Below are 25537 nucleotides of genomic sequence, written 5' to 3'. Positions count from 1 at the left end.
GTCTGCCTATTAATTATGAACATATTTGTTTTCTTCCTATTACTAGACTATATTAAAATCTAATTCTGTAAACCGGAAGGCTAACTCTGTAAGCTGCCCTGCACAATCAATGAACCAACAGCATGGCCTGGGCCTATACGTTCTCTCCCAGACTCATGGATAGGAAGTGTGGAGCGGAACATAAGGTAACCAGTCCATCCAGTATGTATAATAATACAGTCATCACTCAAAGGACATTACTAGAATTTGTTTAATTGTGGAGTCAAGGCTAGACCAATTATGTACCGAAGACATCTTCAATCCTTTTTCAGTTTTTAATGTTTTTCTGCCGTGTGTAATATGCAGTAGGCTATGTATTGGATAATGGTTCAATCATTATTTTATCATTAGTTTTTTTGGGGCTTGGGCTCATATATATAGCCTATGTATATACATAATATACAACATCCACAACAACCATGTTTTTCACTCAGTTTCAACCTGTTGAACTTCTTTCTTCTAATGGATCAATCACAGTGATGTGAGTTTTAAAAGCACAATGCTGTTTTGATAATAGGGGTTTGATGTGATTTTTTTTTTTTTGTGTGTGTGTGTGTGTGTGTGTGAGAGAGAGAGAGAGAGAGAGAGAGAGAGAAATAGAGAGAGAGAGAGAGAGAACCTGATATGCAAATGTAGATATGCAAATGTGTTCAGCAGTAACTTTCCACCACCGAATGATCATTCTAGACTCTGTTTCTGTTGAGAGAAATAAAAGGTAAGATGATGATTGTTATGTGTATTAATATAGTTGATGATATTGTTATGTGTATTAATATAGTTGATGATATTGTTATGTGTATTAATATAGTTGATGATATTGTTATGTGTATTAATATAGTTGATGATATTGTTATGTGTATTCATATAGTTGATGATATTGTTATGTGTATTAATATAGTTGATGATATTGTTATGTGTATTAATATAGTTGATGATATTGTTATGTGTATTAATATAGTTGATGATATTGTTATGTGTATTAATATAGTTGATGATATTGTTATGTGTATTAATATAGTTGATGATATTGTTATGTGTATTAATATAGTTGATGATATTGTTATGTGTATTAATATAGTTGATGCTATTGTTATGTGTATTCATATAGTTGATGATATTGTTATGATATTAATATAGTTGATGATATTGTTATGTGTATTAATATAGTTGATGATATTGTTATGTGTAATCATATAGTTGATGATATTGTTATGATATTAATATAGTTGATGATATTGTTATGTGTATTAATATAGTTGATGATATTGTTATGTATATTAATATAGTTGATGATATTGTTATGTGTATTAATATAGTTGATGATATTGTTATGTGTCACGGTTTACTACGCCAGAACCCAGAAGCAGACCAGGACAAGGTACTTAGAGGAAAAGGTGAGTGTTTATTAATTGACTCCCGAGTGAGGCTGAATAATCCAGGGACAGAGCGGGTGGCGTGGATGGGTTGTTGAGGGTGCAGTGGTAGGTCCAGACATGGCTCGGCAGCCGCCGACCATCAGGCAGAGGTTGGGTGAAGGTTCCGGGTGAGAGACTGCAGACAGAACAAAACGGAGGTGAGTACACAGCAAATCAACAAGGTGCAAAACAACAAAAACTAACGCTAGAACTCAAGGCTGATACGCTGACAAACATACTGTTCATGGCTAACGATCCGGCAGGAACTGGATGTTTGGCCAGAGCCTAAGAAGGGTGATGATCAGGACCAGGTGTGCAGATTGCTGATGGGATGCAGGTGCGGAAAACAAGAGAGCTCCCGGAGCGTTCCCGAACCCTCGGGAAACTGGAGATCACGAACAGGAAAAACTAGTCACCAGACAGGACCCGACTCAGACTGCCGGGATCGTTACAGTACCCCCCTCCGACGAACGCCACCGGGCGGACCTCCCCGGAGCGCCAGGATGGAGGCGGTAGAAATCACTGATGAGGTCAGCATCTAGGACCTGTCGCCGCGGAATCCAACTCCTCTCTTCAGGACCATACCCCTCCCAGTCCACGAGATACTGGAAACCCCGGCCCCGCCGTCTGGAATCCATGATGCGACGCACCGTGTAGGCAGGACCACCTCCGATCATCCGAGGAGGAGGAGGAGGAGGCGGAGGAGGCAACAGAGGACTGAGGAAGACAGGCTTGAGGCAGGAGACATGAAAGGTGGGATGGACTCTGAGCGTCCTCGGTAGTTTGAGTCGAACTGCCACTGGATTGATCACCTTCTCCACCACAAACGGACCAATGAACTTCGGTAACAACTTCCTAGACTCAGTCCGTAAAAGGAAGATCCCGTGTGGCCAACCAGACCCTATCTCCGATGGTGTAGGTGGGAGCGGGGATCCGGCGACGATTCGCCTGGAGCTGATACCGGTCCGAAACTCTAAGGAGTGCCTTTCTGGCCCGATGCCAGGTCCGGTGGCAACGACGAATATGGGCCTGAACAGAAGGCACTGAGAGCTCCTTCTCCTGAGAAGGGAACAAGGGAGGTTGGTAGCCATACAGGCACTGGAAGGGAGACATCCCAGTGGCAGATGTAGGGAGAGTATTGTGGGCATACTCAACCCAAGGCAACTGAGAGACCCAGGAGGTGGGGTTGGAAGAGACCAGACAGCGTAGCGTGGATTCCATCTTCTGGTTGGCTCTCTCCGCCTGACCATTGGATTGGGGGTGAAAACCAGATGTGAGACTGACTGTAGCTCCAATGGCCAAACAGAAGGACTTCCAGACAGCAGAGGTAAACTGAGGGCCACGGTCGGAAACGATATCACTGGGCAAACCGTGGACCCTGAAAACCTCCCTAACCAGGATCTCGGACGTCTCCGAGGCAGAGGGAAGCTTGGCAATAGGCACAAAGTGGGCGAACTTGCTGAATCTGTCCACGATCGTCAGAACGACCGTGTTCCCCTCAGAAGCGGGCAACCCAGTGACGAAGTCCAGGGCCAGATGCGACCATGGTCGCCGGGGAATAGGAAGGGGGTGAAGTAGTCCAGAGCTGGGCCGATTGGTACTCTTATTCTGCGCACACACTGGACAGGCAGCAACAAAACCCCCGAGTATCCTCGGCCATGGCAGGCCACCAAAAAGCGTCTGCGAAGAAAACGCCATTGTCCGAGCCACGCCAGGGTGACAAGCCATCTTGCTGGCGTGGGACCATTTGAGGACAGCAGGACGAACCGACTCAGGCACAAACAACCGACCGGGTGGACCGTTACCGGGACCGGGCTGAGTCCGAAGGGCCGCCAGCACCTCCTCCTCAATCTTCCACATAACTGCTCCCCACGACGCAGTTCCGGGGAGGATTGTCTCGGTCTTGGACCCACTCTCCTCCGTCTTGGAGAACATCCGGGACAAGGCGTCCGCCTTGCCGTTCTTAGATCCAGGTCGGAACGTCAGGGCAAACTTGAATCGTCCGAAAAACAACGCCCACCTGGCCTGACGGGAGTTGAGACGTTTAGCCGATTGCACGTAAGCAAGATTCTTGTGGTCAGTCCAGACAATAAACGGTTGCTCCGCCCCTCCAACCAGTGGCGCCACTCCTCCAAGGCAAGTTTCACCGCGAGAAGCTCCCGGTTACCCACATCGTAATTCCTCTCCGCAGGCGAAAGGCGACGAGAGTAGTAGGCGCAGGGATGGAGTTTACTGTCCGTGGAGCATCGCTGCGACAGGATGGCGCCAACTCCCACATCAGACGCGTCCACTTCAACGACGAACTGACGGGCCGTGTCCGGTTGAGAGAGAATCGGTGCGTTGGTGAATCGCCTCTTCAAATCCAGAAACGCTCGATCCGCCTCCGGATTCCACTTGAAGGTCCTGATACTGGAAGTCAAGGCAGTTAACGGAGCGGCCACACGGCTGTAATCCCGGATGAATCTGCGGTAGAAATTCGCAAACCCCAAAAATCTCTGGAGCTGCAATCTCGTACCGGGCTGGACCCATTCCAGAACCGCTCTAACCTTCTCCTGGTCCATCCTAATCTCTCCCCTGGAGATGATGTACCCGAGAAAGGATGTCGTGTGGGCGTGAAACTCGCACTTCTCGGCCTTCACGAACAGGCGATTCTCCAACAATCGCTGCAGAACCTGCCGGACATGCTGGACGTGGTCGGGAAGGTTCCTTCGAGAAGATCAGAATGTCATCGAGGTAAACAAACACAAAGAGACCGATCATATCTCTCAGGACGTCGTTCACCATACTCTGGAATACCGCTGGAGCATTGGTCAGTCCAAACGGCATCACCTGATACTCGAAGTGACCCATCGGTGTATTGAAACCCGTCAACCACTCGTCCCCCTCTCTGATCCGGACCAGGTGATACGCATTGCGTAGGTCTAGCTTGGTGAACACCGTAGCACCCTGTAAGGAGTCGAAGGCAGAACTCATCAAGGGCAGGGGATACTTGTTCTTGACCGTGATGTCATTCAACCCCCGATAATCAATACACGGTCGAAGAGAGCCATCCTTCTTACCCACAAAGAAGAATCCTGCCCCCAGGGGTGATGACGAGGGGGCGAACGAGACCAGCAGCTAGGGACTCCTTGATGTAGGTCTCCAACGCCTCACGTTCAGGTCGGGAGATACTGTATAACCTTCCCTTGGGGTAGACAGCTCCAGGGACCAGGTTGATGGCACAATCATATGGTCGGTGGGGAGGGAGTGACAGAGCCTTCTGCTTACTGAAAACCTCCCCCAAATCGTGATATGTCTCGGGAACCAGGGACAAATCTGGGGGTTTAGCCTCAATCACCTGACTGGGAACCGAATGGGGGCAGGCAGTCTTGAGACAGTTAGCATGACAATCAAGGCTCCAACTCGTTACCTTGCCCGTCACCCAATCGAACGTGGGATTGTGTTCCTTCAGCCAGGGGTATCCAAGGACCAGAGGAACATGGGAAGATGGCAGAATGAAGAATGAAATCATCTCAGAATGATTCCCCGACAACCGCATCTTAACCGGTTCAGTCCTCATCGTGATACGTGCCAGACTACTGCCGTTCAGAGTGGTCGCTTCAATGGCTTCCGGCAATTGCTCCTTGGAAAGCCCCAGCTGTTCCACCAACTCGGCATCAAGAAAGCTTCCATCGGCACCTGAATCGATAAAAGCGTTAAGCGCTAAGCTCTGATTCCTGTTCACAAGGGTAGCCGGGAAACGGGGTCTGACAGAGGTACTGAGAGGTTGAAACTGGCTCGCTAAAAGTCCTCCCAACTTTAGCGAGCCGGGCAGTTTGACGACCGCCGGGAACAGGTGGAGATGTAATGTCCCGAGCTACCACAGTAGAGGCAGCAGTTGGTCTGACGTCTATGTTGACGCTCCTCCTTGGTTAACCCGTGCCGCCCCACTTGCATGGGTTCAGAATCGGGAGAGAGGACCTCTCCACTAATCCATTGTGGAGGAGAATGATCGACGTGTTCTGGTCCACCACCCGACCCGACTGGGAACTGAGAAGCTGATCGATTGGACGGACCCCATTGCTTCTCCCTCCTTCGCTCTCGGACTCGATTATCCACCCGAATAGACAAGGCTACCAAGCTGTCCAGGTCACTAGGCTCCGGATAGGAGATCAACTCATCCTTGAGCTGCTCCGACAGACCCTGGTAAAAGGCCGCTTGCAGAGACTCCTCGTTCCACCCACTCTCCACAGCCAACGTCTTGAACTCGATCACGAAGTCGGCCACGCTATGCGAGTTCCTTGGTGAAGCGAAAACAGGCGCCTAGCTGCGTCCCTCCCTCGGACGGAATGGTCGAAGAGCTTCCTCATCTCGGCCGTGAACCCCTGGTATGAAGCCATGCAGGGGTCTTGTCGTTCCCAAACGGCTGAAGCCCACTCCAGCGCTCGACCACGCAGCAACGCAATCACAAAGGCTATCCTAGCCTTGTCTGTGGCATAAGAGTAGGGCTGTAGATCGAACACTAATCCACACTGCATAAGGAAGGAACGGCATCTTCCCAGCTCCCCCTCATATCTATCCGGCGTCGGAACCTCGGGCTCACGGAAGGACACAGCTCCCGAAGCGGCAGGCGAGATGGGTGAAACCGGTAGTGGATCCTCCACCGGAAACTTGCGTTGGTTCTGGACCTCCGTCAGACCGGTAGAAAGGTTCGAACTGACAACGCGATCTCCTGTAGTACCGTGCTATGATGGCCCAACATCTTCTCCTGATGGGTAATGGCATGGCGAACAGAGTCCAGGTCCGCTGGGTTCATTACTGGCCGGATCGTTCTGTCACGGTTTACTACGCCAGAACCCAGAAGCAGACCAGGACAAGGTACTTAGAGGAAAAGGTGAGTGTTTATTAATTGACTCCCGAGTGAGGCTGAATAATCCAGGGACAGAGCGGGTGGCGTGGATGGGTTGTTGAGGGTGCAGTGGTAGGTCCAGACATGGCTCGGCAGCCGCCGACCATCAGGCAGAGGTTGGGTGAAGGTTCCGGGTGAGAGACTGCAGACAGAACAAAACGGAGGTGAGTACACAGCAAATCAACAAGGTGCAAAACAACAAAAACTAACGCTAGAACTCAAGGCTGATACGCTGACAAACATACTGTTCATGGCTAACGATCCGGCAGGAACTGGATGTTTGGCCAGAGCCTAAGAAGGGTGATGATCAGGACCAGGTGTGCAGATTGCTGATGGGATGCAGGTGCGGAAAACAAGAGAGCTCCCCGGAGCGTTCCCGAACCCTCGGGAAACTGGAGATCACGAACAGGAAAAACTAGTCACCAGACAGGACCCGACTCAGACTGCCGGGATCGTTACAGTTATGTGTATTCATATAGTTGATGATATTGTTATGTGTATTAACATAGTTGATGATATTGTTATGTGTAATAATATAGTTGATGATATTGTTATGTGTATTCATATAGTTAATATTTTTGGTAGACAGAGTGTTATAATTGGCCTACTCTCCTTAAAATTTATTTGAAGTAAATTCGATGCGGAGGGGGGGTGAATTCGTTCAGTGCCCACCTGTGTTCCCCAGGGTGTTCTCCTACTGTATCATAGACCTATAGACTGTGTTCCCCAGGGTGATCTCCTACTGTATCATAGACCTATAGACTGTGTTCCCTAGGGTGATCTCCTACTGTATCATAGACCTATAGACTGTGTTCCCCAGGGTGATCTCCTACTGTATCATAGACCTATAGACTGTGTTCCCCAGGGTGATCTCCTACTGTATCATAGACCTATAGACTGTGTTCCCCAGGGTGGTCTCCTACTGTATCATAGACCTATAGACTGTGTTCCCCAGGGTGATCTCCCTACTGTATCATAGACCTATAGACTGTGTTCCCAGGGTGATCTCCCTACTGTATCATAGACCTATAGACTGTGTTCCCCAGGGTGATCTCCTACTGTATCATAGGTCTATCACTTGTCTTCTCAAAACAGGCTTAAAAACACAACAAGCAACAACATTTTCTCTTTCTAATCTACTGTTAACTCTTTTCACTCAGGAAGGTATGTTGTGTGAAAGAGAGACAAATGAATATTGTGGAAAGACTAACAACAACTTGCACTTCCTCAAAACAGGTTGTGTTTATTCATTAGTGCCCACCGTAGCAAAACATTTGGCAACAGAAACTGTTTAGGTCACCTTGTACAGCGTTTGGAGCAAACCGTTTATGCATTGTTGCAAAACTGTTGGCTGCTGTGTAAACTAATGAATACGACCCAGGTAGTAGCCTACAACTCGGCTGTTGATGCCTGCCTCATGCTGTAACCTGAACTTAGCCTGAGGGGTGGACTATGATGCAAGCTAGATATACTGGTTTTCTAAAGTTAGCTTCAGTTAGCTTCACATTCCAGCTCAGGCCTCACCCATAAGAATATACAGAGCGCTAGTCATCAGGAAGGTGCTCTCTCAGCAGAACAGTAGATATCTCAATGACTTGACATGTTCTGGTTGTGAATTCAGGCTACAAGGTGATAATCTTTCCAGGGATTATTATAAAGTGTGTAGAGAAATTAAATGTCTGGTGTAATTCTAGTCCAGTGAATGGAAGTAAAACACTCAGACCTAACAGTCGACTTCTACTGAGACAGGTACGTGTCAGTTTAATCATACAAAATGGCGCTACTGAATGTGGGCAAGTCAAATTCAATATATTCATATATTATAGTTCTACATTTAACATTTGATATGATAACTGTAATTGTATCATAGTTCCACTATAGTGTAGTGATCCTCGCTAAATGAACCACGTCACAATTCCAACCAAGTAACCCAATTGGCACCAATGGCGCGATGCGTAGGTTGTTTGCCTTTTACACATGCAACCTGGGTTCGCTTCCCTGCCCCGCTGTTTGCTACATCGGTGTCAGAAGTAGTATGGTGTCTGTGAGGCCATCCGAATGCATGGCCCGGACATGTGAGGGGTCTGAGTAGTCGAAGCACAGGACTTGCTTTTATAGGGGGCAGTGTGAGACAGGTTATAATTAGGTTTAACCCTATAGACAGGTTATAATTAGGTTTAACCCTATAGACAGGTTATAATTAGGTTTAACCCTATAGACAGGTTATAATTAGGTTTAACCCTATAGACAGGTTATAATTAGGTTTAACCCTATAGACAGGTTATAATTAGGTTTAACCCTATAGACATGTTATAATTAGGTTTAACCCTATAGACAGGTTATAATTAGGTTTAACCCTATAGACAGGTTATAATTAGGTTTAACCCTGTAGACAGGTTATAATTAGGTTTAACCCTATAGACAGGTTACAATTAAGTTTAACCCTATTGACAGGTTATAATTAGGTTTAACCCTATAGACAGGTTATAATTAGGTTTAACCCTATAGACAGGTTATAATTAGGTTTAACCCTATAGACAGGTTATAATTAGGTTTAACCCTATAGACAGGTTATAATTAGGTTTAACCCTATAGACAGGTTATAATTAGGTTTAACCCTATAGACAGGTTATAATTAGGTTTAACCCTATAGACATGTTATAATTAGGTTTAACCCTATAGACAGGTTATAATTAGGTTTAACCCTATAGACAGGTTATAATTAGGTTTAACCCTATAGACAGGTTATAATTAGGTTTAACCCTATAGACAGGTTACAATTAAGTTTAACCCTATTGACAGGTTATAATTAGGTTTAACCCTATAGACAGGTTATAATTAGGTTTAACCCTATAGACAGGTTATAATTAGGTTTAACCCTATAGACAGGTTATAATTAGGTTTAACCCTATAGACAGGTTATAATTAGGTTTAACCCTATAGACAGGTTATAATTAGGTTTAACTCTATAGACAGGTTATAATTAGGTTTAACCCTATAGACAGGTTATAATTAGGTTCAACCCTATAGACAGGTTATAATTAGGTTTAACCCTATTGCTGCGATGCTTAGGGTGTTTGCCTGTTTCGCCAGCGACCTGGGTTCACTGCGCTGCCCCGCTGTTTGATACAATATTAATATCACAGGCTACCCGACGTCCGTTGAACAAAGAGACACAACAATATGAGTGAAAGGATTTTAGGATAATATCAGTTAGTGTTGATTTAGAGTTGTCTTCAGGGTTCAGCCTTCTAGCGTCCATTATCAATAGGGTGAAATGTAACAAATGACATTGTCTCAGAGTTTGGAGATAACCAGTCCCAGTTTAAATCACTATGACAACCATTTCATTATTTCCCCAGAGCAGCAAGGGAATCTAGAGACTCAACATTTGCAGAATCAGAATCACCTTTATTCGCCAAGTACATTTGCACATACATATGTAGGATCTTAATTTGAGCCAGTTTGCTACAGCAGGAAAATATTCCTGCAGCAACAGGAAATGTGAATTATTACGTGAATTATAATTAATGGACATTTTTGTAACTGTTGATACATTTTTATTAAGCGAAACTCAAGTCTGGCATTTCTAAGTGGAAATTACAAACTTCAGAAGCCTTTTAAAACCTCAAATACACTACAAGTTTTACATTTCCTGCATTGCGGAAAAGTTATTCTGTGGTGGGGGGTGATCAAATTAAGATCCTACATCTGTACACATAATTAGTACAGTGGGTATACAGTTGGTATACAGATATACAGTACAATGGGAATACAGTTGATATACAGATATACAGTACAGTGGGAATACAGTTGATATACAGATATACAGTACAATGGGAATACAGTTGATATACAGATATACAGTACAGTGGGAATACAGTTGATATACAGATATACAGTACAGTGGGAATACAGTTGATATACAGATATACAGTACAGTGGGAATACAGTTGATATACAGATATACAGTACAGTGGGAATACAGTTGGTATACAGATATACAGTACAGTGGGAATACAGTTGATATACAGTGGATGTCCACATATACAGTACCAGTATAAATATATCTAAGAGAGATGAACAGAGTGCTAATGCAGTATAGTTCAGTTATTTAGTGTACAGTTCAAAGATGGCTTGATGTGGTGTGCAGCATAGAGTGTATAGTCCTTTAGTCTCTATGGACCAGATGGTAGTGTACAGTTCAGAGATGGCTTGATGTGGTGTGCAGCATAGTGTGTATAGTCCTTTAGTCTCTATGGACCAGATGGTAGTGTACAGTTCAGAGATGGCTTGATGTGGTGTGCAGCATAGAGTGTATAGTCCTTTAGTCTCTATGGACCAGATGGTAGTGTACAGTTCAGAGATGGCTTGATGTGGTGTGCAGCATAGAGTGTATAGTCCTTTAGTCTCTATGGGCCAGATGGTAGTGTACAGTTCAGAGATGGCTTGATGTGGTGAGCAGCATAGAGTGTATAGTCCTTTAGTCTCTATGGGCCAGATGGTAGTGTACAGTTCAGAGATGGCTTGATGTGGTGTGCAGCATAGAGTGTATAGTCCTTTAGTCTCTATGGACCAGATGGCCAGTTGGTGAGGGCTACAGCATGGGGAAAGAAACTGTTCAGATGGGGTCTATAACATCCAATCACATAGGTTTACAGCAGCTGACAGTTGCAACGTCATTGCTAATAACTCAAACTGCCTTATTTAGAGAAAAACATAATCTCTCTACAGATGTAGGATCTTAATGGGATCACCCAGTTGCAGGAAAACTGAAACTTGTAGTGTATTTGAGTGTATTTAAGGTTTAAAAAAGGTTTCTGAAGATGATCAATTGAACTTTTCTATTATAAAATTAATCATTCATTATAATCCACATAATAATTCAAATGTCCTGTTGCTGCAGGATTATTTTCCTGCTGTAGCAAATTGGCTAAAATTAAGATCCTACATCTGTAGCGATACACCTCTCTTTGATGTACATGGCTATATCAGGATTGACTTTTGACCATTTGACATCTTTTATTTACTGTTGTTTAGGCTGGTTGAATGAGTTGCCTTTAAAAGCTACTTCATCTGCAAGAGAACAGGCGGCTGCACCAGCGACTGTAAGAAGTTATGTGATTTCCTCATATGAACGTGAAAGTAAGTTTGCAGCCTACATAGTTACACAATGGCTGTTGAAACTGTGGCACATATTTCTCGGTAACATTAGAAGTCGGATAAATGTGTTGATATGTAGGAAAGACGGGCAGACTCTCGTAGGTCTAGGCTAAACTACAAACTATTTAAGGTTAGGTCGACGTCAGACATTCAATAGTCAGAGTAGGTTTGAGCTATGATCACTTATCATGCTGACAAACCTGATGGTCTCCGTTGGAAATGGTGTGTAAAATACCATGCCTAGGCTAAAAGCTCTGTCCTGCTACTGTTAGGTCTATAACGTTATGGGAACTGATCTGAACAGGTTTAGGCTGGTCATCTAGGATATGGAGGCTATAGCTGAGGTATAGACCTCCATTTGTATCAGGACTAGGCTCCTGCTACTGTTACTGTTATAACGTTATGGGAACTGATCTGAACAGGTTTAGGCTGGTCATCTAGGCTATAGCTGAGGTCAGTGGTGATTTTAGCATGTCAATCTTGGTGGGGCAAAACATAAATAAAGGGGGATGCATGCCAGCAAAGCCACTCCACAACACAACACTAAACAATACATTCATTGCACTATAACGGTGAGAAACGGTGGCCACAAACTGTTAGGGCCTACATAAAGCAGAGTCCCAACAGCAGAGTCCCAACAGCAGAGTCCCGACAGCAGAGTCCCAACAGCAGAGTCCCAACAGCAGAGTCCCAACAGCAGAGTCCCAACAGCAGAGTCCCAACAGCAGAGTCCCAACAGCAGAGTCCCGACAGCAGAGTCCCAACAGCAGAGTCCCGACAGCAGAGTCCCGACAGCAGAGTCCCAACAGCAGAGTCCCGACAGCAGAGTCCCAACAGCAGAGTCCCGACAGCTGTCCTATCATTTCTCTTCATTATTTATCTTCATATGACAAGGATTAAAAAGGATGTGCCTGTAGATTGTCGTCTTGATTCGTGATGATGACTGCTGGCTAAGATTTTGAAAGTATGATGTTGACCTGATCAGTTCAATCAAAGCTACTGTAGATATAATGTGATTTGACGTCATTTTATCTGTTGGCCAATGACCTTCTTGGATGGGCACTTCTAATGTAACTCTGTGGCAGCACCCAAGGGGCTTGAATTTTCTAGCTCTACCCTTAGACTTGGCGATGACGTAGTGTCCCCATGAATGACAGAACACTGAGCGAATCACGGCACAGTGCTCCGTATTTTCTTCTGGCTTGCCCCACCACCACAGAAAGCACTGAGCTAGGCTGAAACTCCTGCATTTTGGAGCTGCCTTAGTCAAGAAAACAAAAAAGAGACCATGTGTTTTTGCGGCTTTATTAACTCAATGATAAATATATATTTATTTATTTTTACATTTTTTGCAAACTGATATGTGACACGTATTAATGCCAAAATAACATGCAAAACAGGAAAGGCCACCTGCCCTGAATGACAGGTCGCCACTGGCTGAGGAAAGCCTTTCTGTATAGATCACTGATCCCCCCCAGATCAATCAAGCCTGTTTTAGCCCTTCTGTCTACATTCTCAGATACGTTTAGAAAAGAACAGATTCAAAAATAATAAATGGCAACTTTTAATGAATACAAATAAGTGTGTGACATGGCCACGGTGAAGAGATGTCACAACTACATATTCATGTGATTGCATTAAATCACCTGACTGTTTCGATATGTCTGTTAGTAGATGTTTTATAAGAGATAATTAATAAATGATAGCAATTCACATTCAAGAATTACTGTGTTAACTACAACCAACATGTTGGATCTCTGTTTAGGGGTCAGTGTTCTAAAATGAGTCTCTCTGGGGAGAGAGAGGAGGGGGGCCCTGCCGCTAAAATTAGTCTCTCTGGGGAACATGACACCAAAGCTAAGAGGTGAGATGACAATTTTGTTTAAGAATTATTAAGAGTTTAATTCCTAAATGCTATTTCCACAATTTTCCACATGTGTTATTTAATCAGAAATGGTTGCTTATGGGTACCTTCAATATTACTGTTCTCAGATGTTTAATTAATAGATTTTAGATTTTTATTGCAAAACGCTATATATCCATTGTTTAGCTGAAATTGAATGTTCGTATCCTGTATATTTGACTGTATTATCTGGTTGTCTCACCTAGCTATCTTAAGATGAATGCACTTACCGTAAATCGCTCTGGGTAAGAGCATCTGCTAAACAGGTGGGGCTCTGCCCTGAATGACAGGTCACCACTGCTCCAAAGCAATTACATGTTGCACAGGAACCACTGACTCACTGCATGTTTCTATTATCAAGACACCTGCTGGTACCTCTTAACTGGTTAGGACAGCTCATGAGGTGTCCTAAATATCTGCCAACTAGGTGGGACACTTATGAATAAAGAGGCTTCATGCATAGCTTTAATTTATACCCATAAGAGTAGGACTAAAATGGCTTTATTCTCAGCACTTATACGACACATTTTCTACTCTGAGACGCTTTTTTGGATATGGGCCCAAATCTCAAAATATTGTTTTAAAAAACGATTTTTTGTTTGTTTGACATAATATTACTAATGTACCCGACTTTAAAGACTGCTTTTAGTTTATTTTGTGGCTCTGCTCATGTCCGCGTTCTGAAACTGTCCGCGTCCCCGTACAGAACTGTCCGCGTCCACGGACGGTTTGGCGCCAAGCATATTGTCCAGTTACGCACTGAGTGGACTGAGGTGATCTTGGGGAATAACGACGGAGTTCGTTACAGTGTTGAGACACCGAAGTTTATTGTTCAATTTGCTTTTTGCGTAATGGTCAGTGACAGTATGAGTGTAGCCAGATCCTTTTCACTCGCTATTGTTCGTGAAACCATAATTAGGAGAGGGAGTACAAAACCAACGACGCTAGACAGAGAGGAATTTGCTTAAGCAAAAGGCAGTTTATTAAAACAGAGATAGCTGGTACTGCTCAGGCTACATGCATGGACCCAACCAATTGCCTCTTAAGGAGACAGTTGAGAAGGGCGATTAAAAAGAGTTTACAGCATTACTTTATACAATGTAACATAAAGGAAGGGGTCCTTCTTCTAGTCCCTTGATTGGTTCCCGAGGCGTAGGAGGCGGGTCTGCTCTGTCCAGAGCAGATGCCCCATTGGTGCACGGCAGAGTCCTCTGCCCTTGGCACCCGACCAGTAGAGGGGGAGTGAGTTTGAGTGTGCGTGCAGTGAAATGTCTGTGTGTGTCCAGGGAACTCGTGAGGAGCAACCGGTGGGGGCCTGGAGGTGTGGGTGTTGTCCAGTTATCGTACTCCTATAAGATTAGGCCATCTGGTGCTCTGTCCTTTGTTCGCTACTAAAATGTTATGCACAGACAACTAACACAACAGTATCAGACACATGACACAGAACAGTACGCTGTTAGTATCAGACACATGACACACTCCTGTAACAGCATTTATAAGACCATTTTACACAACATATTACTCAGATCAATCTATAACATTTTATATTTACTACGACAAATCCCCCTCTTCACGTCTTCTAGACGTGATCCATTAATTATGTTGGCATTAAGCATAGTTGAATCAGTCTTAAAAGAAAAACAATAATGCAGGAAAGAAAACAAAACATGATAACGCATAATGCAATGGTAAAAAACATTCAACCATCCCCCTCTAGCATACTAATTATATGGCTAGTTAATTAAACAATGTTAGTCCCCCTCTAGTGCACGATTAAATACATAAAAGCTGTTGTTCAAATTCTATTTCATCTTCCCCTAAAAGGGGTAGATTTGAGCTTGTTCGTTTGGAGTGGGTGCGATGGCAAAGATTTCTCCTTCTACCTGGTCGAGGTTCTTTTTCCCATAAGGGAACCTTCATTTTGGTGTCAAATTGGTTTTGGCTGCTCAAATCAGCCCTGACTTCTGTCAGTGTTGTAGAAGGAGTGGGGGCTGGTGTGCAATGTGTTAGATGGTGCCAGGGTGCTCCTGATTTACCTCTGACCTGGACTGAGTGTGAAGTAACCTCCTTCACTTCGTACGGTCCAGTCCACCTGGGTTCCAGCCACTTTCTCTTGTGGACTTTTACCCTCACCCAGTCTCCCACCTTTACCTTCAGTGGCAGCGTACTTCCTGTCAGCTCCCTCTCCTGGACCTTCCGCACCTGAGAAGAGAGTGCTGCAGAAAGCTCTGTCAATTTCATCACATAATCAGTCATTTCTATCTGTTGTACATCAAGGGCGGGCATATGACCTCCCTCCCTTGGCTAGGTTGGCGCGTTCCACGAGTCCCTGGGACTGTGGATGTTACTGAACCGAATCTGTGCATGATTCCGAACATTTCCTCTCTCAGGTGTTTTTTGCTAAAATGTGTGGTTGTCAGATCTTATCTGCCTTGGTATACCGTACCTGGATATTAACTTAGTTTGTAGCCACTTAATGACTGACCTAGCATCCTCTTATTCTGTAGTTTTCTGTAGGAATTGCCTCTACCCATTTTGAAAACCTGTCTACAGTTTCTGTCATGTGAGGGTGCACCAGATGTGTGAGACCTTTTGGAGGGTCTTCTCACGCAACAGTTCAGGGCAGAGTCTAACTGGTTCAACTAGTCGCGCAGTGGTCTAAGGCACTGCATCGCAGTGCTAGCTGTGCCCCTAGAGATCCTGGTTCGAATCCAGGCTCTGTCGTAGCCGGCCGCGACCGGGAGACCCATGGGCGGCGCACAATTGGCCCAGCGTCGTCCATGGTAGGGGAGGGAATGGCCAGCAGGGGATGTAGCTCAGTTGGTAGAGCATGGCGTTTGCAACGCCAGGGTTGTGGGTTCGATAAAATAATGTATGCGCTAACTGTAAGTCGCTCTGGATAAGAGCGTCTGCTAAATGACTAAAATGTAAATGTAAATGTACTCTTCCTTCATGGCACCTCCAGAGTTCGTCCTGTCCTCTAGTCGGTACAGCTAGCTAAGCTAGCTACTCTTTACCAGCAGCATCCTAGTTATCCTAGCTACCACTACATCATCACCGGCTGCCTGCATTTCTTGTGGACCGATGGAGCTCCCTGGTTGTTTCTTCCACCTGTTAAATACCGTGGAGGGCTTCTCCCTCTCTCGTTGACGGATGCTGGCCTACGCTCCCTCTGTCCGGTTCTCCTCTCTTCACTAGATGGACGGTAAATTTAGTGTTTAATCCCTCTGTGTCCAAGGACCAAACTTTTTAATAATATTTTGGGCGCCAAGGTTTTTATTGTTTGTAAAACTTTAGTGGAGAGCTCTCAATTTGCCGGATTTTAGGTATATAAAGTGCCTTCAGAAAGTATTCACACCCCTTGACTGACATTTTCCACATTTTGTTATGTTAAAGCCTGAATTTAAAATGCATAAAATTCAGATTTATTTGGTCACTGGCCTACACACAATACCCCATAATGTCAAAATGGAATTATGTTTTACGAAGTCTTTACAAATGTAATTAAAAATGAAAAGCTGAAATGTCTTGAATCAGTAAGTATTCAAACCCTTTGTTATGGCAAGCCTGAATAGTTTCAGGATTAGAAATGCGCTTAACAAGTCACATAATAAGCAGTAGGAGTGCGTGGGTCAAATCACTGGGGAAGACAAGCCAGAAAAATACATATTACAATCTACAGTTGAAGTCTGAAGTTTACATACACCTTAGCCAAATACATTTAAACTCAGTTTTTCACAATTCCTGACATTTAATCCTAGTAAGAATTCCCTGTCTTAGGTCAGTTAGGATCACCACTTTATTTTAAGAATGTGAAATGTCTTTCATCACAATACCAGTGGGTCAAAAGTTTACATACACTCAATTAGTATGTGGTAGCGTTGCCTTTAAATTGTTTAACTTGGGTCAAACGTTTAGGGTAGCCTTCCACAAGCTTCCCACAGTTAGTTGGGTGCATTTTGGCCCATTCCTCCTGACAGAGCTGGTGTAATTGAGTCAGGTTTGTATGCCTCCTTGCTCGCACACGCTTTTTCAGTTCTGCCCACACATTTTCCATAGGATTGAGGTCAGGGCTTTGTGATGGCCACTCCAATACCTTGACTTTGTTGTCCTTAAGCCATTTTGCCACAACTTTGGAAGTATGCTTGGGGTCATTGTCCATTTGGAAGACCCATTTGTGACCAAGCTTTAACTTCCTGACTGATGTCTTGAGATGTTGCTTCAATATATCCACATAATTTTCATTCCTCATGATGCCATCTATTTTGTGAAGTGCACCAGTCCCGCCTGCAGCAAAGCACCCCAACAGCATAATGCTGCCACCCCTGTGCTTCACGGTTGGGATGGTGTTCTTTGGCTTGCAAGCAACCCCCTTTTTCCTCCAAACATAACGATGGTCATTATGGCCAAACAGTTCTATTTTTGTTTCATCAGACCAGAGGACATTTCTCCAAAAAGTATGATCTTCGTCCCCATGTGCAGATGCAAACCGTAGTCTGGCTTTTTTATGGCGGTTTTGGAGCAGTGGCTTCTTCCTTGCTGAGCGGCCTTTCAGGTTATGTCGATATAGGACTCGTTTTACTGTGGATATAGATACTTTTGTACGTGTTTCCTCCAGCATCTTCACAAAGTATTTTGTTGTTGTTCTGGGATTGATTTTCACTTTTCGCACCAAAGTACGTTCATCTCTAGGAGACAGGACGCGTCTCCTTCCTGAGCGGTATGACAGCTGTGTGGTCCCATGGTGTTTATACTTGCGTACTATTGTTTGTACAGATGAACGTGGTACCTTCAGGCGTTTGGAAATTGCTCAAGAGTGTGCAAAGCTGTCATCAAGGCAAAGGGTGGTTACTTTGAAGAATCTCAAATATAAAATATTTTTTGATTTGTTTAACACTTTTGGTTACTACATGATTCCATGTGTGTTGTTTCATAGTTTTGATACAATGTAGAAAATAGTAAAAATTAAGAAAACCCCTTAAATGAGTAGCTGTGTCCAAACCTTTGACTGGTACTGTACATATGTATTTATTTTTACACATACACTATATATACAAAAGTATGTGGACACCCCATCAAATTAGTGGATTCGAAGCTATTTCAGTCGCACCCGTTGCTGACAGGTGTATAAAATCGAGCACACCGCCATGCAATCTCCATAGACAAACATTAGCAGTAGAATGGCTTTACTGAAGAGCTCAGTGACTTTCAACGTGGCACGGTCATAGGATGCAACATTTCCAACAAGCTCGCCGCCATTGGACTCTGGAGCAGTGGAAACACGATCTCTGGAGTGATGAATCATGCTTCATCATCTGGCAGTCCGACGGACAAATCTGGGTTTGGCGGATGCCAGGAGAACGCTACCTGCCCTAATGCATAGTGCCAACTGTAAAGTTTGGTGGAGGAGGAATAATGGTCTGGGGCTGTTTTTCGTGGTTCGGGCTAGGCCCCTTAGTTCCAGTGAAGGGAAATCTTAACGCTACCGCATACAATGACATTCTAGACGATTCTGTGCACAAAGCAAGGTCCATACAGAAATGGTTTGAACTGGAAGAACTTGACTGGCGTGCACAGAGCCCTGACCTCAACCCCATCGAACACCTTTGGAATGCCTACTGTGCAGTGCCCGACCTCACTAATTATCTTGTTGCTGAATGGAAGCAAGTCCCCGCAGCAATGTTCCAATATCTAGTGGAAAGCCTTCCCAGAAGAGTGGAGGCTGGTATAGCAGCAAAGGGGGAACCAACTCCATATTAATGGCCATGATTTTGGAATGAGATGTTGGACCAGGAGGTGTAATGAGATGTTGGACCAGCAGGTGTAATGAGATGTTGGACCAGCAGGTGTAATGAGATGTTGGCCAGCAGGTGTAATGAGATGTTGGAGCATCAGGTGTAATGATTTGTTGGACCAGCAGGTGTAATGAGATGTTGGACCAGGAGGTGTAATGAGATGTTGGACCAGTAAGTGTAATGAGATGTTGGACCAGCAGGTGTAATGAGATGTTGGACCAGCAGGTGTAATGAGATGTTGGACCAGCAGGTGTAATGAGATGTTGGGCCAGCAGGTGTAATGAGATGTTGGACCAGCAGGTGTAATGAGATGTTGGACCAGCAGATATAATGAGATGTTGGACCACCAGGTGTAATGAGATGTTGGACCAGCAGGTGTAATGAGATGTTGGACCAGCAGGTGTAATGAGATGTTGGACCAGCAGGTGTAATGAGATGTTGGACCAGCAGGTGTAATGAGATGTTGGACCAGCAGGTGTAATGAGATGTTGGACCACCAGGTGTAATGAGATGTTGGACCAGCAGGTGTAATGAGATGTTGGACCAGCAGGTGTAATGAGATGTTGGACCAGCAGGTGTAATGAGATGTTGGACCAGCAGGTGTAATGAGATGTTGGACCAGCAGGTGTAATGAGATGTTGGACCAGCAGGTGTAATGAGATGTTGGACCAGCAGGTGTAATGAGATGTTGGACCAGCAGGTGTAATGAGATGTTGGACCAGCAGGTGTAATGAGATGTTGGACCAGCAGGTGTAATGAGATGTTGGACCAGCAGGTGTAATGAGATGTTGGACCAGCAGGTGTAATGAGATGTTGGCCAGCAGGTGTAATGAGATGTTGGCCAGCAGGTGTAATGAGATGTTGACCAGCAGAAGGTGGCTAGCAGGTGTAATGAGATGTTGGACCAGCAGGTGTAATGAGATGTTGGACCAGCAGGTGTAATGAGATGTTGGACAAGCAGGTGTAATGAGATGTTGGACCAGCAGGTGTAATGAGATGTTGGACCAGCAGGTGTAATGACATGTTGGACCAGCAGGTGTAATGAGATGTTGGACCAGCAGGTGTAATGAGATGTTGGACCAGCAGGTGTAATGAGATGTTGGACCAGCAGGTGTAATGAGATGTTGGACCAGCAGGTGTAATGAGATGTTGGCCAGCAGGTGTAATGAGATGTTGGCCAGCAGGTGTAATGAGATGTTGGCCAGCAGGTGTAATGAGATGTTGACCAGCAGAAGGTGGCCAGCAGGTGTAATGAGATGTTGGACCAGCAGGTGTAATGAGATGTTGGACCAGCAGGTGTAATGAGATGTTGACCAGCAGGTGTAATGAGATGTTGGACCAGCAGGTGTAATGAGATGTTGGACCAGCAGGTGTAATGAGATGTTGACCAGCAGGTGTAATGAGATGTTGGACCAGCAGGTGTAATGAGATGTTGGACCAGCAGGTGTCCACATACTTTTGATCATGTAGTGCATGTTTGGTAAAGTAATGAAGAAGGTGTAATATTTTGGGTAGATGATCCTAGAACAGATTATAACTATATATGGACATATTATAAAGGATGTGCATGAATAGACTCTTAAGGATTAAAGTGGAACTGAGATGAGGAAGTGAATCAGGAGGCCAATGTGACCATTTTACAATGTGATGATGTTACAAGTAAGTTCCACTTGTTAAATCCACTTCAGTCAGTGTAGATGCAGGGGAAGAGACTGGTAGGGGGGGGTTGCAACTCAATATTAGGAGGGTGTTCTTAATGCTTTTTACACTGTTTGTTTGTTGCTTTATGTAATGGCATATATTTAAATGCTTTGTGTAATGTCACATAATTTAATGCTTTATGTAATGGCATATATTTTAATGCTTTGTGTACAAAACATTATGAACACCTGCTTTTTCAATGACATAGATTGACAGGTGAATCCAGGTGAAAGATATGATCTCTTATTGATGTCACTTGTTAAATCAACTCCAATCAGTGTAGATGAAGGGGAGGAGAAAGGTTAATGAAGGATTTTTAAGCCTTGAGACAATTGAGACATGGATTGTGTATGTGTGCCATTCAGAGGGTGAATGGGCAAGACAAAATATTTAAGTGCCTTTGAACGGGGTATGGTAGTAGGTACCAGGCACACAGGTTTTTGTCAAGAACTGCAACGCTGCTGGGTTATTCACGCTCAAATGTTACCTGTGTGTATCAAGAGTGGTCCACTACCCAAAGGACATCCAGCCATTTTGACACAACTGTGGGACGCATTGGAGTCAACATGGGCCAGCATCCCTGTGGGACGCTTTCGACACCTTGTAGAGTCCATGCCCCGACGAGTTGAGGCTGTTCTGAGGGCGAAAGAGAGGGGAGGTGCAACTCAATATTAGGAAGGTGTTCTTAATGTTTTGTATACTCAGTGTATGTTTTTTGCTTTATGTAATGGCATATATTTTATTGCTTCATGTAATGTATTTTATCTCTTGAAATATAGTTTTGATATATTTTAAAATGTAGTTTCATGGGGATTTATTATGTCTTCCAGAATCTCCAACCAAATTCGGAGATCAGTCTCTCCAGTACCCAGTCATCTGTCCACGAAGAGTGACTTCTCTATGGATCGTCCTATACATTTTAGTGATGGACCAGTGACCTTTGACCCTAGGTAAGTTACTGGTCAGAATTGATGATATTACTATTGAAGAGGAGAATCTTTTAGATCTGAAACCAGATGTATTTTGTGTATATGAGTATATACTGTAAAGCATCTGCTTATAATTAGTTGTTTATGTCATATATTTTAATACACTGAGTGTACAAAACATTATGAACACCTGCTTTTTCCATGACATAGATTGATAAGGTGAATCCAGGTGAAAGATATGATCTCTTATTTATGCAACTTGTTAAATCAACTTCAAGCAGTGTAGATGAAGGGGAGGAGAGAGGTTAATGAAGGATTTTTAAGCCTTGAGACAATTGAGACATGGATTGTGTAAATGTGCCATTCAGATGGTGAATAGGCAAGACAAAATATTTAAGTGTCTTTGAACGGGGTATGGTAGTAGGTACCAGGCACACAGGTTTTTGTCAAGAACTGCAACGCTGCTGGGTTGTTCACGCTCAAAAGTTTCCTGTGTGTATCAAGAGTGGTCCACTACCCAAAGGACATCCAGCCATTTTGACACAACTGTGGGACGCATTGGAGTCAACATGGGCCAGCATCCCTGTGGGACGCTTTCGACACCTTGTAGAGTCCATGCCCCGACGAGTTGTGGCTGTTTTGAGGGCAAAAGAGAGGGGAGGTGCAACTCAATATTAGGAAGGTGTTCTTAATGTTTTGTATACTCAGTGTATGTTTTTTGCTTTATGTAATGGCATATATTTTATTGCTTCATGTAATGTATTTTATCTCTTGAAATATAGTTTTGATATATTTTAAAATGTAGTTTCATGGGGATTTATTATGTTTTCCAGAATCTCCAACCAAACTCTGAGATCAGTCTCTCCAGTACCCAGTCATCTGTCCATGAAGAGTGACTTCTCTATGGAACGTCCTATACAGTTTAGTGATGGACCAGTGACCTTTGACCCTAGGTAAAAATTTATCATATTACTATTGAAGATGAGAATCTTCAAGATCTGAAACCAGATGTATTTTGTGTATTTGAGTATATACTGTAAAGCATCTGCTTATAATTAGTTGTTTATGTCATATATTTTAATACACTGAGTGTACAAAACATTATGAACACCTGCTTTTTCCATGACATAGATTGATAAGGTGAATCCAGGTGAAAGATATGATCTCTTATTTATGTAACTTGTTAAATCAACTTCAAGCAGTGTAGATGAAGGGGAGGAGAGAGGTTAATGAAGGATTTTTAAGCCTTGAGACAATTGAGACATGGATTGTGTAAATGTGCCATTCAGATGGTGAAATGGCAAGACAAAATATTTAAGTGTCTTTGAATGGGGTATGGTAGTAGGTACCAGGCACACAGGTTTTTGTCAAGAACTGCAACGCTGCTGGGTTGTTCACGCTCAAAAGTTTCCTGTGTGTATCAAGAGTGGTCCACTACCCAAAGGACATCCAGCCATTTTGACACAACTGTGGGCCGCATTGGAGTCAACATGGGCCAGCATCCCTGTGGGACGCTTTCGACACCTTGTAGAGTCCATGCCCCGACGAGTTGAGGCTGTTCTGAGGGCAAAAGAGAGGGGAGGTGCAACTCAATATTAGGAAGGTGTTCTTAATGTTTTGTATACTCAGTGTATGTTTGTTGCTTTATGTAATGGCATATATTTTATTGCTTCATGTAATGTATTTTATCTCTTGAAATATAGTTTTGATATATATTAAAATGTAGTTTCATGGGGATTTATTATGTTTTCCAGAATCTCCAACCAAACTCTGAGATCAGTCTCTCCAGTACCCAGTCATCTGTCCATGAAGAGTGACTTCTCTATGGAACTTCCTATACATTTTAGTGATGGACCAGTGACCTTTGACCCTAGGTAAAAATGTATCATATTACTATTGAAGATGAGAATCTTCAAGATGTATTTTGTGTATCTGAGTATATACTGTAAAGCATCTGCTTATAATTAGTTGTTTATGTCATATATTTTAATACACTGAGTGTACAAAACATTATGAACACCTGCTTTTTCCATGACATAGATTGATAAGGTGAATCCAGGTGAAAGATATGATCTCTTATTTATGTAACTTGTTAAATCAACTTCAAGCAGTGTAGATGAAGGGGAGGAGAGAGGTTAATGAAGGATTTTTAAGCCTTGAGACAATTGAGACATGGATTGTGTAAATGTGCCATTCAGATGGTGAATAGGCAAGACAAAATATTTAAGTGTCTTTGAACGGGGTATGGTAGTAGGTACCAGGCACACAGGTTTTTGTCAAGAACTGCAACGCTGCTGGGTTGTTCACGCTCAAAAGTTTCCTGTGTGTATCAAGAGTGGTCCACTACCCAAAGGACATCCAGCCATTTTGACACAACTGTGGGACGCATTGGAGTCAACATGGGCCAGCATCCCTGTGGGACGCTTTCGACACCTTGTAGAGTCCATGCCCCGACGAGTTGAGGCTGTTCTGAGGGCAAAAGAGAGGGGAGGTGCAACTCAATATTAGGAAGGTGTTCTTAATGTTTTGTATACTCAGTGTATGTTTGTTGCTTTATGTAATGGCATATATTTTATTGCTTCATGTAATGTATTTTATCTCTTGAAATATAGTTTTGATATATTTTAAAATGTAGTTTCATGGGGATTTATTATGTTTTCCAGAATCTCCAACCAAACTCTGAGATCAGCCTCTCCAGTACCCAGTCATCTGTCCATGAAGAGTGACTTCTCTATGCATCAACCTATACATTTTAGTGATGGACCAGTGACCTTTGACCCTAGGTAAGTTACTGGTCAGAATTGATGATATTACTCTTGAAGAGGAGAATCTTCTAGATCTGAAACCAGATGTATTTTGTGTATCTGAGTATATACTGTAAAGCATCTGCTTATAATTATTTGTTTATGTAATATATTTTAATATTCTGAGTGTACAAAACATTAGGAACACCTGCTTTTTCTGTGACATAGATTGATGAGGTGAATCCAGGTGAAAGATATGATCTCTTATTTATGTAAGTTGTTAAATCAACTTCAATCAGTGTAGATGAAGGGGAGGAGACAGGTTAATGAATGATTTTTAAGGCTTGAAACAATTGAGACATGGATTGTGTAAATGTGCCATTCAGATGGTGAATAGGTAAGACACAATATTTAAGTGCCTTTGAACGGGGTATGGTAGTAGGTACCAGGCACACATATTTTTGTCAAGAACTGCAACGCTGCTGGGTTTTTCACGCTCAAAAGTTTCCTGTGTGTCTCAAGAAAGGTCCACCACCCAAAGGACATCCAGCCAACTTGACACAACTGTGGGAATCATAGGAGTCAACATGGGCCAGCATCCCTGTTGGACGCTTTCGACACCTTGAAGAGTCAATGCCTTGACGAGTTGATGCTGTTCTGAGGGTGAAAAGGGAGGGGGGGGCAGCAACTCAATATTAGGAGGGTGTTCTTAATGTTTTGTATACTCAGTGTATGTTTGTTGCTTTATGTAATGGCATATATTTTATTGCTTCATGTAATGTATTTTTTCTTTTGAAATATAGTTTTGATATATTTTAAAATGTAGTTTCATGGGGATTTATTATGTTTTCCAGAATCTCCAACCAAACTCTGAGATCAGCCTCTCCAGTACCCAGTCATCTGTCCATGAAGAGTGACTTCTCTATGCATCAACCTATACATTTTAGTGATGAACCAGTG

At 43.5% G+C, this 25537-nt stretch overlaps 1 long non-coding RNA gene across 2 annotated transcripts; it reads left to right on the top strand.

Moving 5' to 3' along the window:
- Window positions 1-13354: 13354 nt before the first annotated feature.
- Window positions 13355-23627, top strand: LOC123483872. Of its 2 annotated transcripts, none has more exons than XR_006658335.1 (3): window positions 13355-13369; window positions 22667-22786; window positions 23588-23627. It is a non-coding gene; the product is annotated as an uncharacterized LOC123483872 (long non-coding RNA). The 2 variants fall into 2 exon arrangements; XR_006658334.1 differs by lacking the exon at window positions 13355-13369 and adding an exon at window positions 21840-21854.
- Window positions 23628-25537: the final 1910 nt, after the last annotated feature.

The sequence above is a fragment of the Coregonus clupeaformis genome, unplaced genomic scaffold (genome assembly GCF_020615455.1).
Source record: "Coregonus clupeaformis isolate EN_2021a unplaced genomic scaffold, ASM2061545v1 scaf0158, whole genome shotgun sequence".
Classification (NCBI taxonomy): Eukaryota; Metazoa; Chordata; class Actinopteri; order Salmoniformes; family Salmonidae; genus Coregonus; species Coregonus clupeaformis.
The sequence above is the reverse complement of the archived record's forward strand: the minus strand, read 5'-3'. Positions and strand labels throughout refer to the sequence as shown.